Source organism: Podarcis melisellensis (assembly GCF_964234715.1).
Source record: "Podarcis melisellensis genome assembly, chromosome: 8".
Lineage (NCBI taxonomy): Eukaryota > Metazoa > Chordata > Lepidosauria > Squamata > Lacertidae > Podarcis > Podarcis melisellensis.
Window position 1 is genome coordinate 66593119 of NC_138540.1, and position 16206 is coordinate 66609324.

Here is a 16206-nt window from a genome sequence, read left to right on the forward strand (position 1 = left end):
CTGACCACTGGTCCTGTTAGCTAAGGATGATGGGAATTGTAGTCCCAAACATCTGGAGGGCCAGAATTTGCCTATGCCTGGCATATATACCACCCACGGATCTTTTAATTATCTTCTTTGACTATATGAAAGAACTAGTGTTGATACAGGATAAAAAAAAAAATAGTCTGACATTTACCAACTTCTTCTAGAATAACCATTTGTTACAAGGGGGGGGGGTGTTGCAGGGAATGGGAACACCAGCTTTGGAAAAATGGATTATTGAAGTGCGGGAAATCGTATGGTTGGTCAACTTAATGAATACAGTAAGCATCAGAGGAGGAAGACTGCCTGAGAATTTATTCATGGAAAAAAGGAGCACTTTCACATTTTTGGGGGTATAACAAGGTACTGGATAATATTGGCCCTGTAGACACTAATAGGAACATTTTGTGACTATATGTTGGAAATCTAGTGGTTGTGTATGCTGCTGGTTTTATGTCTGTAGTACGGATTCTAAATATTGGTATTTAATCAAGTGACAAACTCTTCCCTTTGGACACTTTCCCAAGTGCACCCAATAAACTCTTGTTCAATCAACAACCCACCTGCACCCACTTGGTGGTGGTTCTTATCACACACCCCATGGAGACTGAAAGGAGCTGCTGGTCTCCACTGTGGTCTGCCAGACCCAAGAGTTCCAGGGTCCAGCTGGAACAGGCAAGCGCCATTTTAATACTCCTGCTACTGCATGGGATCCAACTCCTCGTTAGGAGGGGATGACAAATCCCGCAGAGAGCCCCTCCCCAACCCCCAGCATGCGTGAGAGAGGTTCCCAGGGAGAGAATGCATTCACCCACTGAAAATGGATTTATCTTGCTCCTGTTTCCCTCTTCTTCTCACTCTGCAACGACCCCCCTCCTGCCCTTTTGCAAGCTGCAAAGTTTTCTGGGCTGTCGGCCGAATAAAGATTTTTTTTTTTTGTCAACTAAACATGCTGCATTTTCAGCAACAGTTAATCCATTCATTGACTGATTCAGACAGCTAGATGGGCTTGGACCCAACAGCCGTAGGAGGAAAGAGACCACTAGATACAATTCAGGATGGAGATCCTGTCTCTTTAATAGTTGTGTAGGAGAAGGAATTTTGACAGGGCGTAGTTTATCACATCAGTGCTGCAAAGGTAAGAAAAGCTCTGCCAGAATTCCATATTCTGCATAACTAGGTGAAGCACCCATGATATATTGGTGCTTGAAGGAGAAAATCTCCCCATTGTACTAAAAATATAACAATCAACAAAACGATTGACAATTTCCTTTTGTGGTGCCCTAGGATCTGCCACCTAGAATCACCAGAAGGCATCACTTTCAATTCCATCTTCTCTCTATCACCTGCAACACTGCTTGTCTTCCACTGCAGTTCAGTTTCCAACAAAAGCTACGTTTCTTGTCTCACTGTTGGCTATGGCGAAATTTTACGCAATTATGTTATCATTACATTATGATTGCCTTATTCCAATCATTTGTATGCATCATTTGTGGACTGATGAAAACAGCAAACACTGATTGCTTGCTTTCCGTTCCGAACGTGGGGCCAATAAGCCAACATTGACAAATTTTGCTCCCATTTCCATCAGAATCCTCAGGTATCCCGACAGCATTGGCCTGCACTGCGGTAGAACTTGCCTTGGAAAGGGAAGCCACTTCAGGCAGGTGAGGCAACAGGCAGACCAGAGTGGGAGAAAGGGAAAGAGAACTGCAGCCCCATAAATACCTACTTAAGAGAAAAATGGAGAAGATGGATACGAAATGAAGCTGGGGTGTTCATGTGCTTCACTTTACAGAGCACAGAATTTGAAGCCCTTCTGCACGACAGTCTTCTGTTTGAACAGCTGTCTGTTTCAGTAATAATAATAATAATAATAATAATAATAATAATAATAATAATAAAATTTTATTTATACTCCGGCCTCCAAGACCAGGCTCAGGGCGGCTAACACTGAATATAAATACAGTAAAAACATAAAAACCCCAATTGATTAAGATAGAAGTTAGAATACAGTTCAAGGCCGGTTTAAAGATAAGGAACCCTGAGAAGGGAGAGTGAGGAAGGCTTGATGTCACCCATCAACAGAGAGCACCTGGGCATTAGACTGAGCACACCATGCTCCTGGTCACAGTCTTTCTTACTATGGTGAGATGCATTGTGTTTCTGTTTGAATTGTGGTAACTGTCTAAATTCGCCTCTCTGCATGTAAGTTAACACAACCTATTTGCCTGTCCATCTCTTTTAAGCGCAGCATAAGTTGCCACCCTTGGAAAGGGCTCTGTCACCTGTTTTTTCTTTGCTTGCCCATGGACAGTGTGGGGAGAGAAGGCTTGGAAATGGGACAGCTCGTCACTAAATAAGTGCACAGCTTTGGCAGACTCCCCCACAAACAGATGAAAACACAGTGCCAGTGTCTGGCACAACAGAGAGGGACCTCCTGGACAGCTACATCCTGTTCTCTTAGGAGCTGGACCACCAGAAGGTAAATCGCCCAGTCTGGGGATTGCCAGCCTTGCAGACCTCTGGGCAGTGGCGGAGCCCTAAATGGCCTCGGTCCAGTATACCTGAAGGAGCATCTCCACCCCCATCGTTCTGCCCAGACACTGAGGTCCAGCGCTGAGGGCCTTCTGGCGGTTCCCTCACTGTGAGAAGCAAAGCTACAGGGAACCAGGCAGAGGGCCTTCTTGGTAGTGGCACCTGCCCTGTGGAACGCCCTCCCACCAGATGTCAAAGAGAAGAACAACTACCAGACTTGTAGAAGACATCTGAAGGCAGCCCTGCTTAGGGAAGCTTTTAATATTTAATAGATGATTGTATTTTAATATTCTGTTGAAAGCCGCCCAGAGTGGCTGGGGAAACCCAGCCAGATGGGCGGGGTATAAATAATAAATTATTTTTATTATTATTCACGCTCTGGCACCAGGGGGCGGATAGCAGGCGGGGGCACGGCTGGCGCGTGTCCGGGGGGCATGGCGCGCCACCTGCAGTGGCTTGGTGCCCAGTGTGGGCAGGGGGGCAGCCACAATGGCACCCCACCGGGATCGCGCTGCGGGGGTGGTGCGCTCCCCCTGCACTCCTTTTCCTCCGCCAGTGCCTCTGGGCCACTAAATATAAGACTGTGAATCTCCTGTTGCTCGGTCGGTAGTCCATGGACCAGGCTGGAGCAGAGGAACATAGGAATCTGCCTTCTCTCAAGCCAGACTATTGGTGCATCTGATTCACAATTTTTGATGCTAGCAGCAGCTCTCTAGGGTTTGGGGCAGGAGGTAGGGCTGTTCTTGTGTTCTTACAGATGCTGGTAGAGAATCTGCTTGAAGGCAGATGATCCCAGGTGTAATCCTTGGTATCTCCAGGTCTGGCTGGGAAAGCTAAAGTCTCCATCTTTGCCTGGGCTCCTCCAGGTGGTGGGCTTGCTTGAGTCTTCCCTAATATAGAAGAGTGTGTATGCAGCTTCTGCAAGCTTAAGCCCAGCAGGAGCTGACTGCAAAATAGAGTAGAGTCACTTGGGAGAAGGGGGTTGCCCTCTTTCTCTCCCCTTTCCCAATTAACTTCTATCTCTAGGGACCCCCTCCATGACACGGAGGTACTGAGGATAATATCTTCACTGATGCACAGCTGTCAGGGTTGGAGTCTGCATCCAGCCGGTCCATGACAACAGGAAACTGAGGAGGTGCTACAGAAACCTGCTAAAGGTCAGAAAACTACAAGAAGAAAGCAGTCGGAGGGAATGATTCATGGTTTTATTTGTCTCTCAATACCTGATGGCAAATGCAACCTAACAGACACTACTGAAACTTGGTGGAAGAAGACTCATGACTGGAACATAGGAACTTGTGAAGAGATCCGTGACCTGGAGCATGGAAGGCAGATTGAGAGTAAATGTGTAAAAATTAAAGGATAAGGAAACAGTGATCTTCCTGTGGCTCTCTTTTGCTGGAGAGTGTGTTTAGCCCCATGCTTTTGGATCTAGGGATCCAGCCAATTCTTTCATTAATTACCACGCAGGTGTTCTATATCTATTATTACTACCCACCCCACAAAATGGTTCTCATTCAGATTTGGGATGAAAAGCAAGGTTGGCTTGTGTCTGTGTCTTTCTTTCAAGCCAGATGCTCAAACGCAGAGCCCTGCTGCAGGAGATAATCAAAGCTCTTTCAGCTTGTGCCCTTTCCAGGCGGCCAGAGCTGTCTTCCAAAGTCTTTTATTTACACTTTTATGGCTCTTGTTTTTGCAGTGGCAGCCTCTGCTGGAGCCCTGAGCAAATCCTTCAGATCTTGGCTGGTGGCAGAGATCCACCTAATCATAGTCATTATCTGGTAGCAGGTAATGGGCATCTTTCCCCGTATTAATTTTGAGAGGGAAGACAAGGGAAAGCAAGGCACTTCTGGGAAAGGGAGGTGCTTTTAACCCTCCCTGGGATTGAAATTCTTTACCTCCTACTCCTTTATCTCCTCTTTTACCACCACCCCCCCTGGAAGTTATGATAAGAAAACATTTCTACTTGATAAGACCAGAACCATTCTGAATAAGATTTGGATTCTTTCCCTTCCCAACAGCATATTTGCTTGGAGTTCCTCAAATTTTATTTTGGCTCAGGCTCCTTAGGCTGCGTACACAAAATACATTTAAAGCAAACTACATTCCCCTCTACCCTAGAATCCTAGGAACTGTAGTTTAAGTGCTGGAACTGAAGAGTAAACTGCAGTTCCCAGGATTGTTTGGGGGGCAGCATGTGGTTTAAATGTGCTTTAAATATACAGTGTTAATATGAACAAAAGTCTCTTCATGCACACCATCTATTTAAAGCACATTATTTCACCCAAAGAATCCTGGGAAGTCATGCTTGCTAAGCATTCTGGTAATGGGTCGCTCTGTGAAGGGAAAACTACAGTTCCCAGGATTCTTTGGAGGAAACCATGTGCTTTATGGTGTGGATGTGAACAAAAACATCTTAGAGCTCATCCTACCCTTAGGTAGAGGGAGGGGGTTGCGCCAGTCAGGTGATTTTGGGTATCATGAAAGGGCAGCAGATCGTTATTTATCTAATGCATCATTATGGTGTTTTGTTTCATTTTTACTGCTAGGGAGAGGTGCCAAAATAACATGCATAGCCTTAGGTGCTGTGCATCTCCTCCTCATCCAGCAAAATGCAATGGTCTGGCCCTGCAGTCCTAGGCACTCAGTGGAATATATTTCCAAGTAAACCTGCGGAGGGTGAGTCTTTTTGGGAGGAGAGAAGGCACAGAATCCGCTGTGTTTGCATAACAGGGGTCTGTGGCTTAGGGCAGCTTTATAAAACCCACCAAGGTTACCTGACTGCAAAGATGACAAGCCTGCTAGGGGCTAGCAGAGGAAAGAGAACTCTGCCTCTCATCCAGCAGACTGCTAAATTTCACCCATGGAGGCTGAGAAGGGGTCTTTCTTCCCCTGTGAGAACTAGATGGGCCACTGTCCTGAACCAGCAGCCTCATTTTATGGCTTGAGCTTTCAGCTACCGATTCAAGAAAAGGCTCCCATTTCTATGGCTATAAGCTAGCAAAAGCGTTGATTTTTATTTTTTTTAATAGAGTGAACTGAGTCCAAATGAGTAGGAGATTTTGAACCAGCGTGATGTAGTTTAAGAACGCCTAGCTTCTTCCCTGTGCAATTCTGTTCCTTTAAGATAAAACAAACGTGCCAACAGTGACACCCCTTTCCAGAAGAATAAAGGTTCATTTAAAGCCCAAAAGAAAACAAAGAATCATGGGAACTGTAGTTTACCTCCACAGTGCTACAATTTTCAATGCCTTGAACAAACTATACAGGGTTCTTTTTTACTGAAAGGGACTGTGCTTTAAAAGTATACTGCGTATGTAGCCAGAAGTGGTTCTTGTCCCCCGCTCCTTCTATTGGGCAAAGTGCCCCTGATCCACCTGGCTCTAATGGAAAGGAAGGAGAGAGCAGGTTTTGTTTTTCGGTGGTGTTTTTGTGTGTGTGTGCTTTCGGAGGTACCATTAGCTTGTGAGCAAAGGTTGCTGTGTGTCTCCATGGAGACAAGACAGCAAGCCAGACAGTGCATGTGTAGATCTAAGGTTAAAGCTGATTAGCAAATGTCAGCAGGATCATGGCAGCAGCGGCGTTCCTAGAACTGCCCTCCATCAGCGTTGGCGTGGGTCCCTGTCGGAAAGGGAAACGCAGCAGGGTAGAGCAGGCTGAAAGGCAAGGAGCAGGGGGGAGAACAGAGCGTGGGGGGGGGGCTTCTCCTCCTCCTTCCCAAGCTAAGCATTACAGAATTAAAACAACACAGAGCCTTTCTGCAGTGGTGAGGCAAGCCGCCCTCATTGCTCTTCCGTGACCATCAGCAGCATCAACGCCATATTATTTGGGGCTGTTGGCTGGTGGTGCCATCAAGTTGGTTGGTGTTTATTTTCAGCTGACGTATCAGTTCAACTCTGTAGCTTTGCATCTTGCCATGCCTTCAAATTGAGCTTCCTCTTTGAAAAAAGTAGGGGATAACTTAATATTTACTATACCAAGGATTGCTGTTCTTGTTGTTTTCTATCCCACCTTTCCTAGAAGTAGAGCAGGGCAGATTACAGGGTTCCCACCCAATGTATCCTCAACCAACCCTCGGTGGTAGGGCAGGTGTGGGGGACATTTCTCCATCCAGACATTGCTGAACTATGATTCCCATCATGCCTCACTATTGGCCGTGTTTGGTGGGGCTGCTGGGAGTTTAGTTCAGCAACAACTGGAGAGCTAAAGGTTCCCGAAACCTGAGGTAGGTTTAGGTTGAGTTGAGAGTGCCTGGCCCAACGTTGCCACATGAGCTTTTTAGCAGAGTGGGGATTTGAACTGTCTTGACAGTCCTGACCATCTAACCAAGACTTCCTCAACTTGGTGCCTGCCAGGAGCAGGCCAGCAATAACTCACACGGTGTCAGTGAAGTTAACTCTTTATTCAAAGAAACAAAACAGTTCAGGATGCCACGCCTGGTGAGCACAGCAACTCTTCTCAGTAGATCTTGCTCCAATGGGGCAGTTGTAGGGACTAAGGGTTCCTGCCTCCCCACAGTTCCCTAAATCTCCTCTTCCCCAGGTGCTTACCCCAGGCAAATTGAGACTTCATTGGCTCGTCTGTCATTGCTCCGCCCTCTTCATACCTCTTCTGGTTCTGGGAGATCAAGGAGGAGGGGAGCTACAGTAGTACCTTGGGTTAAGAACTTAATTCGTTCTGGAGGTCTGTTCTTAACCTGAAACTGTTCTTAACCTGAAGCACCACTTTAGCTAATGGGGCCTCCCGCTGCCGCCACATGATTTCTGTTCTTATCCTGAAGCAAAGTTCTTAACCCGAGGTATTATTTCTGGGTTAGCGGAGTCTGTAAACTGAAGCGTCTGTAACCCGAGGTACCACTGTAGTTGCAGCAGGAGGGGGAAACCCACTGGCTTCTTCAGCAGCCTGCCTCATCTCTGCCTCTTCGCCCCCCTCCTCTCCAGCCTCCGCTTCTGCCTCTGATTGTGGACTGCTGTCTGCCACAGAGTCTTCCTGCTCACTAAACCCTGTTACCTTTTCAGCTTCTGACACTTTTCCCAGTCTGCTCCCTCTTCACCCTCTGACCATTCATCATCACCCCATCACCAATTCCCTGGCTCAGAGCCTTCTTCCCTTGGGGGTTTCACAGCTGGTGCCTCCCTCTGCATCCAGACAGTCCATGACAGTGCCCTCCAGATGTTTTGGACTACAGCTCCCATCCGCCCCAGTCAGCATGATGGGAATTGTCATCCAGGATGTCTGGAGGGGACCAGGGTGAAGAAGGCTGAATCTAACCCATAATTCAGGACCCAGGTGTTGTTAAGACTCCAAACTCCCATCAACCCCAGTCAACATGGTCAATGGTCAGGTATGACAGGAGCTATCTAGCAACATTTGGAGAGGCACAGGTTCTCCGCCCCAGCACTAAATAAACAAAACTTGATATTCATTATTAGGTAGAAGGGCCATCTTTAATTGTTTATGATACATTCCTGATTGTAGTAAGATCCTTTTGCTGAAAGACAGGCTAAAAACCTTTTAAATTAAATGTGCAGTAAATTAAATAAATCATTACAGGTATGTGTATTTTATACATGGGTACCTAGATCAAAATTGCCCTACAGGTGTTCATTTAATTCAGAGCCCAATTAAAATGTGCCCATCCCAATTATCACTGTGCAATGCGATCCTATGCACGTTTATTTGGAGGCAAATCCCATATAGTTCAATGGGAATTTGCTCCAGGTAAGTGGATATGATTGCATCTTTTAGCTGATGGGTAATCTACCAATATAAACCAATCTAAGCTTGCTGTCCTGCTGATTTATTTAGATGTATGGCTCTGCTAAGGATCAGGGGAGGCAAAGATCGGAGTCGCTACATAAACGCTGTTGTGTGTGTTGAAGCAGCAAAAGCTAAATCGTTATTTGGTGACCTTTCCATGACTTTAGTTTCTCCACCACTACTTCTGCTGTGAAATTAACGGGGGAAGTGGGGGGTGGGGGGAGAATGCGCTTTAACAAAACAATTGCTGTTAGCATCATACCCAAGAGGTATTATATCGTCCCAAAAGGATTATAAAGGTGGAGCGAGATGGGGTGCAAAATGCTGGTTTTCTGCCAAAAATGGAAACCCATATCCAGTTCCTCCGCTTCTCCCTAAGTATTTGGTTCTTGAATCTTTTAGGCTGCCACACTGTCACATCACTGCGGAGGAACAGACGACTTAATGGTGTCCACATTATAGTGTTATAGGTTTGTGGGGGCCAGACCACTGTTGTTGTTGTTGTTTAGTCATTTAGTCATGTCCGACTCTTCGTGACCCCCTGGACCAGAGCACACCAGGCACTCCTGTCTTCCACTGCCTCCCGCAGTTTGGTCAGACTCATGGTGGTAGCTTCGAGAACACTGTCCAACCATCTCATACTCTGTCGTCCCCTTCTCCTTGTGCCCTCAATCTTTCCCAACATCAGGGTCTTTTCCAGGGAGTCTTCTCTTCTCACGAGGTGGCCAACGTACTGGAGCCTCAGCTTCAGGATCTGTCCTTCCAGTGAGCACTCAGGGCTGATTTCCTTCAGAATGGAAAGGTTTGATCTTCTACCATCCCCAAATTCAAAAATCCCTGACCTTAGTGGCTGGGGCTGATGGGAGCTGGGGGCCAATAGCGTTTTGCCTTTTTAGTTTAGAGAAAAGGTGAGTAAGAGAGGACACGAGAGAGGTGTATAAAATTAGACTTGGCTTGGAGAAAGTGCATAGAGATTTTTATTCTTATTCTTCTCCCCCCATAGCACGATAACTAGTGGACATTCAATGAAGCTGAATGTTGGAAGATTCGGGGCAGATAAAAGAAAGGACCTCTTCACACATAATTAAGCGATGGAAGTCGCTTCTGCAGGGTGCATAATGCCTACCAAATTGCATGGCTTTCAAAGAGGATTAGACAAATTCATGGAGGATAAGCCTATTGATGGCTACTAGCCATGATGGCAATGCCCTGCCTGCCCAGTCGGAGGCAGTAATGCTGGTGAATACCAGTTGCTGGAAACCACAGGAGGGGAAAGAGAAGGTCTTGTGTTTGGCTCCTGCTTGCATCTGGTTGGCCACTGGGAGAAAAGAATGGGGCACCGGGGCACTGAGAGAACTAGATGGCGCATTGGCCTGATCCCGCTGGCTCTTCTTATGTCTCTCAACATTGGGAGAGGCACAGGTTTTCCAGCGCTGCTCTAAAAAGTAAACTGCAGGCCCAGGAGTGGAAGAGTCCAGCCTATCCTAGGCACCCGCAGCCAAGGAAGGTGCACATCCGAGAGTTAATTCTTTATTGACAAAAGCATGCTCCTGCAGTGCTCCAGATATGCACACATACACACTTCTAAAGGTGAAGGAACCCCTGACCATTAGGTCCAGTCGTGGACTACTCTGTGGTTGCAGCGCTCATCTCGCTTTACTGGCTGAGGGAGCCGGCGTACAGCTTCCGGGTCATGTGGCCAGCAGGACTAAGTCGCTTCTGGCGAACCAGAGCAGCGCATGGAAACGCCATTTACCTTCCCGCTGGAGCAGTATACCTATTTATCTACTTGCACTTTGACGTGCTTTTGAACTGCTAGGTTGGCAGGAGCAGGGACCGAGCAAAGGGAGCTCACCCCATCACAGGGATTTGAAAGATTCCATCAACAGTGTCTCTGAAAAATTTTACACATCACTTGGGAAGACAGGCGAACTAATATCAGTGTACTAGAAGAGGCAAAGATCACCAGTTTTGAAGCAATGATTCTTCAACATGAACTTCATTGGACTGGTCATGTTGTGCGGTAGCCTGATGATCGTCTTCCAAAGCAACTACTCTATTCTGAACTTAAAAATGTAAAGTGTAATGCTGGTGGTCAACAAAAGAGGTTTAAAGACTGTCTCAAGGCAAATCTTAAAAAATGTAGTATAAACACTGACAACTGGGAAACACTGGCCTGCAAGCACTCCAGTTGGAGAACAGTCTTTACCAAAGGTGCCATGGGCTTTGAAGACACTCAAACTCAGGACGAAAGGCAGAAATGTGCTAAGAGGAAGGCACGCTTGGCAAATCCACACCATGATCAACTCCCACCTGGAAACCAATGTCCCCATTGTGGAAGGATGTGTGGATCCAGAATTGGCCTCCACAGTCACTTACGGACTCATTGTTGAAACCATGTTTATGGAAGACAATCTTACTTGGCTACAAGTGATCGCCAAAGAAGAAAGAGAAGAAGCAGCAACGTCGACTGTTGGCTACTAGGGGTGGGCAGATCTGTCCATTCTGATTCTCTCAAGTTTCTGACTTTTCCCATCTTAAATTCCCTTCTGAAATACTTTGCTTTTTTTCCTTTTTTAAAAATACTCTCATGAAAATTCATCAGCATCTTAGTATGCCTTTCTCCTAATAAACACATTTTTTAAAATGCAGTTTTGACTACGGCACACATTTTTGCAAGCAATTGCCCCTAATACAAAGCATTTGTGTGTGCTATTTTCAATGTTGTTTGCATTTTTATGCATACTTTCATTTTCACCAAGGTCGTTTGCCTGAAGAACTGCTTTGCAAAATTCAGAGACGCTTACCATAAGTTTATAAAATCACTGTGTTTCAGTTCTTGCATTGTTTTGGAAAGCACAAATTAGCCAGCTTCACCTTTAAATGAGGGCCAGTTGAATTTCTTCCCTCATCTTTAGCTACAGTGGAATATTTCTTTCAAGGCTACCATTTGTGGTGTGTGTGTGTGTGTGTGTGTGTGTGTGTGTGGATGTGATGGGGGAGGGGGTCCCGTGGGCTCTAGGGAGAGCCTCTGTGGGCACATGTTAGTGACCCTTAGTGGTTCTGCCTCTTTCAACTGCAACGTGTATTACTCCGCGAGCTTCAAAATATAGTGATGAAGTTGCTGTGTTTGGGGCCCTCCCCTCCATTCTGCAGCCTGGGTTCCTGGGCTCTTGCCCCCAAGTCGTGCCCTGGTGGCACCCCTGGGAATGGGGAGGCAACTTTGGAAAGGGAAGACGTGCTAAAAATCATTTAGGGATCTAAGTCTTTTATGTTGAAATTAGCGGCAATTGGTGCCCAAATCAGAATGTACAAAAATAGAAATGATGTCATCAAAGTGTGCATATTTGTAGAGAGGGGGTCAATTGTGTGAGTAGCAGGTGATTGGAAACCTTCGAGATTGCTAAGGTGCAGAGTATTACATGTGGCTTTTTAATCTTCCCCAAAGTTGATTCAAGCATCTACACCTGCAGTTTGTCTCTTGAAAACACCTGTGTTCCAGCTCTTTAGCGACCCACGTCTCCTAATCTCAGATCAGATTCTTGGTGAGGCTGACATACTAAATGCAGCATAAAGACTCCTTCTCTCAGCTGCAGGCTTGAGCAAACTTATTTGCTGAGGGAAACAACTGTGTGCTGGGGGAGAGGGCAGCCCGGATTACGTGAGGGCTGTTTGTTCCCCATGCTTTTGTGAATGTGGGATTGTGTGTGACACCTGCTCATGTGTTTCCAAGATGCTCTTTTTTTTTTAGAAAAGTCAGCAAGCTTCTGGTCTTCATGAAGCTGAAGGGTTGTTTGAAAATATGCAGGGATGTGCGCGTGCGCACACACACACACACACGTTTATTCCTAGGCATTGTCACCTCTTTGGCCTGCAGAACTAGCGCTCCTTTTTCCTTCCTGACCTCTATTGCCACTTCATTGTTTACTGTAAGAAATTCAAAACCCTTTGGAAATTCAGACCCAATTGACCCAACTACTGTACAGTAATTATGTTTGACAGATACAGGCGAGGACCATTTCTTGTTGGGGTTCCCTTCCTGCCCCCCCCATGGAAGAACTTGCATAAGCGCACCCCACCCTGTTATGCCCCACCCACATTATGCCCACTTCCGGTTCCAAAAGGACCTGCATACTGGCGATCACATGCCAATTGGACGCACACAAAATGGTTGCCAGCTGTACAATTTTATGGGTTTTAGCCATACTTGGCAAGTTTTAACACATACAGATGAGACATATCAAAGCAAGTGATATAATAATGGTATAAGTTTGTGCAGGGCGGGGGGGGGAGGCTGCATGTTGAGACCCTTCTAACCCCTGGATCCAGAAAGTGTGAAATTGTAAGTCAGGCTAGATTCCTGGTGATGTGATCGCCTGGGTGATGGGCCATTAAGGCAACAAAGGAAAAGGGCTCTGTGTGAGACAGCAAACTTGTGGATGGCTGGAAGGACAAAGCCAGAATTGACATCGGAGTGATGTGAGTTAGAAGAAAAGCAGCAAATTGGAGAGTCCATTTGTATAAAAGGATGCAGCTATGGGGGAAGAAAGACCCTTTTGGGGTGCTGTGAACCCCTCAATAGTAAATAAGCCGTATATCATAAAGACACCATAGTCTCCACTGTGCCTCATTCCAGAAGGAAACACGAATCCTGGGTAAGTGCCTGGAATCTCACACCGCTCAAAGACTGCGGTGGTGTGCAACAATAATGATGTCACCTGTATCATGAGGCACTGGTGAGGCATATGTGCCATTTCCTCAGTTAATAACATTTGGAAGAATCCAAGGGGAATCTCAGGCTTGGGGAGACCAAATGTAATCCTCCAAGTCTCTTTAACTAGACCTCAAGGCTCTTCCAAGTCTGCACCCCCCTCAGGCCCTGCTTTGCATCTTCCTTGAGTGTTTTAGCCTGACTGCAATGTGTCCTTGAATTCTGATAATGCCTCTTGCTTGCTGGGATGGAGAATTGGAGATTGGGGTGTGGGTGTGTATGGAAGCTAGCTTACTAGACAAAAGCAAAAGTCGCATTCATTGCTGCACCTGCTTTGCTTCTGGCCCTGGCCACCACTGATATGTGGCCCCCAGAAAATTGCACAGAAGAGAATGTGGCCCCCTGGCAGAAAAGGCTTTCCCACTCTGGCTTAAATGTAGCATGCACACACAAACACGGTTAAAACAATGCAATAATCATCCAACCAATAGAAAATAAAAAGTTGAGTAGATTAAGAAAGAAATGTAAATGAGAAAGGATGGGTTTTAATGATTTATTTAACCAGGATAAAGAGACCTGGTGAGCCTGGAACTTTTTCATCCGTTTCACCGTATTTTTCCATCTATAAGACGCCCCCTATTTTGGGAGACTCTGATTTGGGGACTCCCCACTCTGCACTATCCATGTATGAGATGAGCCCAGATTTTGAACATAATTTTAGAACATTTAAAAAATAGTCTTATACATGGAAAAGTACGATAATTTTTTAAAAAAACTATTCAGTTGTTATGCTTTTTAATTGGCTTGTTTTATTGTATCTTCCAATACAGTGTATACATTAAAACACAGTGTTGCAATTCTCTGCAGTTCACATGGCCACCAACAGAGGCTTATCATGGGGGCCAGGGTGGGGGCAGAGAGGCCCTTCATGCAGTTTTAGCAAGCTGTGTGAAGTGTCTCGCCCCTCCTTTAAAGGGTTGTGGGGCTTGGGTTGAGCTTTGGGGGGATAGGTGAGGTGTAAAGGGAAGGAGGAGGGGCTGGTCAAGTGTGGGGAAAGAGGAATGAGGTACGTGGAATTTATGCCTGGGCAGTAGCCACTAGTATTTTAAATATGTGTGTTTTAATGTTTTAATGGAATTGTTTGTGTGTTTTAATTCTGTATATATTTTTATTATTTATCTATATTGATCTATATATTTAGTAAAAGTTAAACACCGCTTGATTGTAGAAACCTCAGAGGTTTACAAAAAGACAAAACAGTAAAAATCAAGAAAAAAATGCACAGCCCTATTTTAAAAGATACAAAATACTAAAAAAAAGAGGAAAAAAAATTGAAATTAACTCGACTTTCTAAGCATCTGGGTAGGCTTGCCCAAACAGGAACGTCTTTAACAGGCGCCGAAGAGAGTACAGGAAAGGCACCTCCTGGCTGATCTCCAAAGGCAGGGAGTTTCAAAGTGCAGGCTCTGCCACGCTAGACGATGGAGTCCTTACAGAGGCAGCCGACTGATTTTTATGCTTGGAAACGAAACGAATCCATCAACATCTGGAGACAGGGTATTTCAGCACAAGGAGCTGGGTCTGAAGAGGAGGGTGGAGAGAGAAATAGCAAAAGGAAGCAGGGTTTTTTAAAGAAAAAAAATATGTGGTTAGTGTTGAGAGTAGCCAGATGCAAACCAGGGTTGGGCTCTTGTACCACCTCAAACAGCTCTTTGGCATTCTACACAACTTTTAAAGTTCCTGGAGCCTTGCCCCCTTTTGCACCTGGCCACCCTATTTTGTGCTTCGTGAATGGAGAGGCCGCCGGCAGAGACGTCTGAAAGTAGGTGGGTCATATCCTCCCTCAGAAGGACTGGATTGACCGCAGGTTCCACTGAAAGAGAAGTCCCGAGCGAGCGCCACCCCAGCTCTCGCCGCTCCCTTCCGTCTCCGGAGTCTCAAAAAGCAACCCCGCCCCTTTCCCCTTCTTGCAGTAATACCCCTAACGCGCCAGGGGGCGCCCTCCTTTTAAGCCCGAAGAGCAGAGCACTGGTCGGCCCCGCCCGGGCGAACGAACGAGAGACCGGGCGAAACCACGAGGAGGTCCGTTCCCTGCTGAAAACTCTGACGCGAATTTATCAACAAAGAAATAACTTCTATTTAAAATTAAAACAGCAACCGATAACAAGCTGTAACTTTCCCTTCTCAATTCATTGGCATTCGCTCCTAAACGTGCTTCACCTCCCCGACCTACCACTTTAAAGCTCCCCCTACCCACCTTGGCATTATGGTACGCCCCGGCTTGTTCCCTTATAAAAAAAAATCAAAGAGGAGGCTTGGTTTGGGTGTGGTCATTTAAGAAATCTGGGTGGGTACGCAAATCGCGGAAGGTTATCAAGTGACTGACAGCACGGCCCGGCCAATGGCACTGGGGCTGGAAGACACCGGCCGGCCAATGGGGGCGCGGACCGGCGGCGGAGCAGGCGGGGCCGTCTTCAGTCAGCGCAGGCTGGGGCGGGGCGGGGAAGAGGAAAAGCTGTGGAATGGCGGCCGGCCGGGACAGGCCGCTTCGGTGCTGAGGAGTTCGGAGGGAGGCGCGGAGAAGGCGGCCGTGGGCGGGTAAGCCTCGCTCCGTGGCGGCGGGAGGGCGAGGCGCTGCCCTTTTCCGGGTGTCCGCTGGAGGGCATGGGCAGGAGCGGTTATTATGGGATGGGGCAGTTTTTTTGCCTTCGCCCTGTGGGAAGAGGCTGACACGGGAGAGACCGAGGAGCGGCGGAGGGTCGTGGCGCGGGCGGGGCCTTCGGGCTTTCTGAACAGGAAGGAGTGTGGCAAAGGTGGGTGGGGGATCCGCGGCCCTCCAGGTGCTGCCGGTCTACAACTCCCAGCATCCCTTCGCCTCGGCTGCGCTTGCTGGGGCTGATGGGAGTTGTAGTTCAACTTCATAGATGGCCGCAGGGTCCTCAGCCCCTGGTGCAGGAAGCGAGCTGGGATGGCTACCTCCTCCTCCTGCTGCTGCTGCCTTGGGTGTGTGTCTCGTCCCCTCTACCTTCTTCGTCAACGCCCTTCCTAGGCAGACCCATCTTTTTGTAGGACAAGTTGTTTCCCCCTTCACTACGAGCCACTGGTGTAACTTCTACTGATCGAAGTGGTTTTTATTCATCCCTTCGGCCAAAAGAAAGAAGGAGAGTTAGGGG

General features: G+C 47.0%; 1 protein-coding gene across 1 annotated transcript in view; it reads left to right on the forward strand.

Annotated features, from left to right (window-relative positions):
* Positions 1–15515: 15515 nt before the first annotated feature.
* Positions 15516–16206, forward strand: part of WASF2 (WASP family member 2) — a 43978-nt gene continuing 43287 nt past the window's right edge. Inside the window, exon 1 of the mRNA XM_081920719.1 lies at positions 15516–15631. The gene's annotated coding sequence lies outside the window, so the exon portion shown is untranslated. The remainder of the gene's footprint in view (positions 15632–16206) is intronic.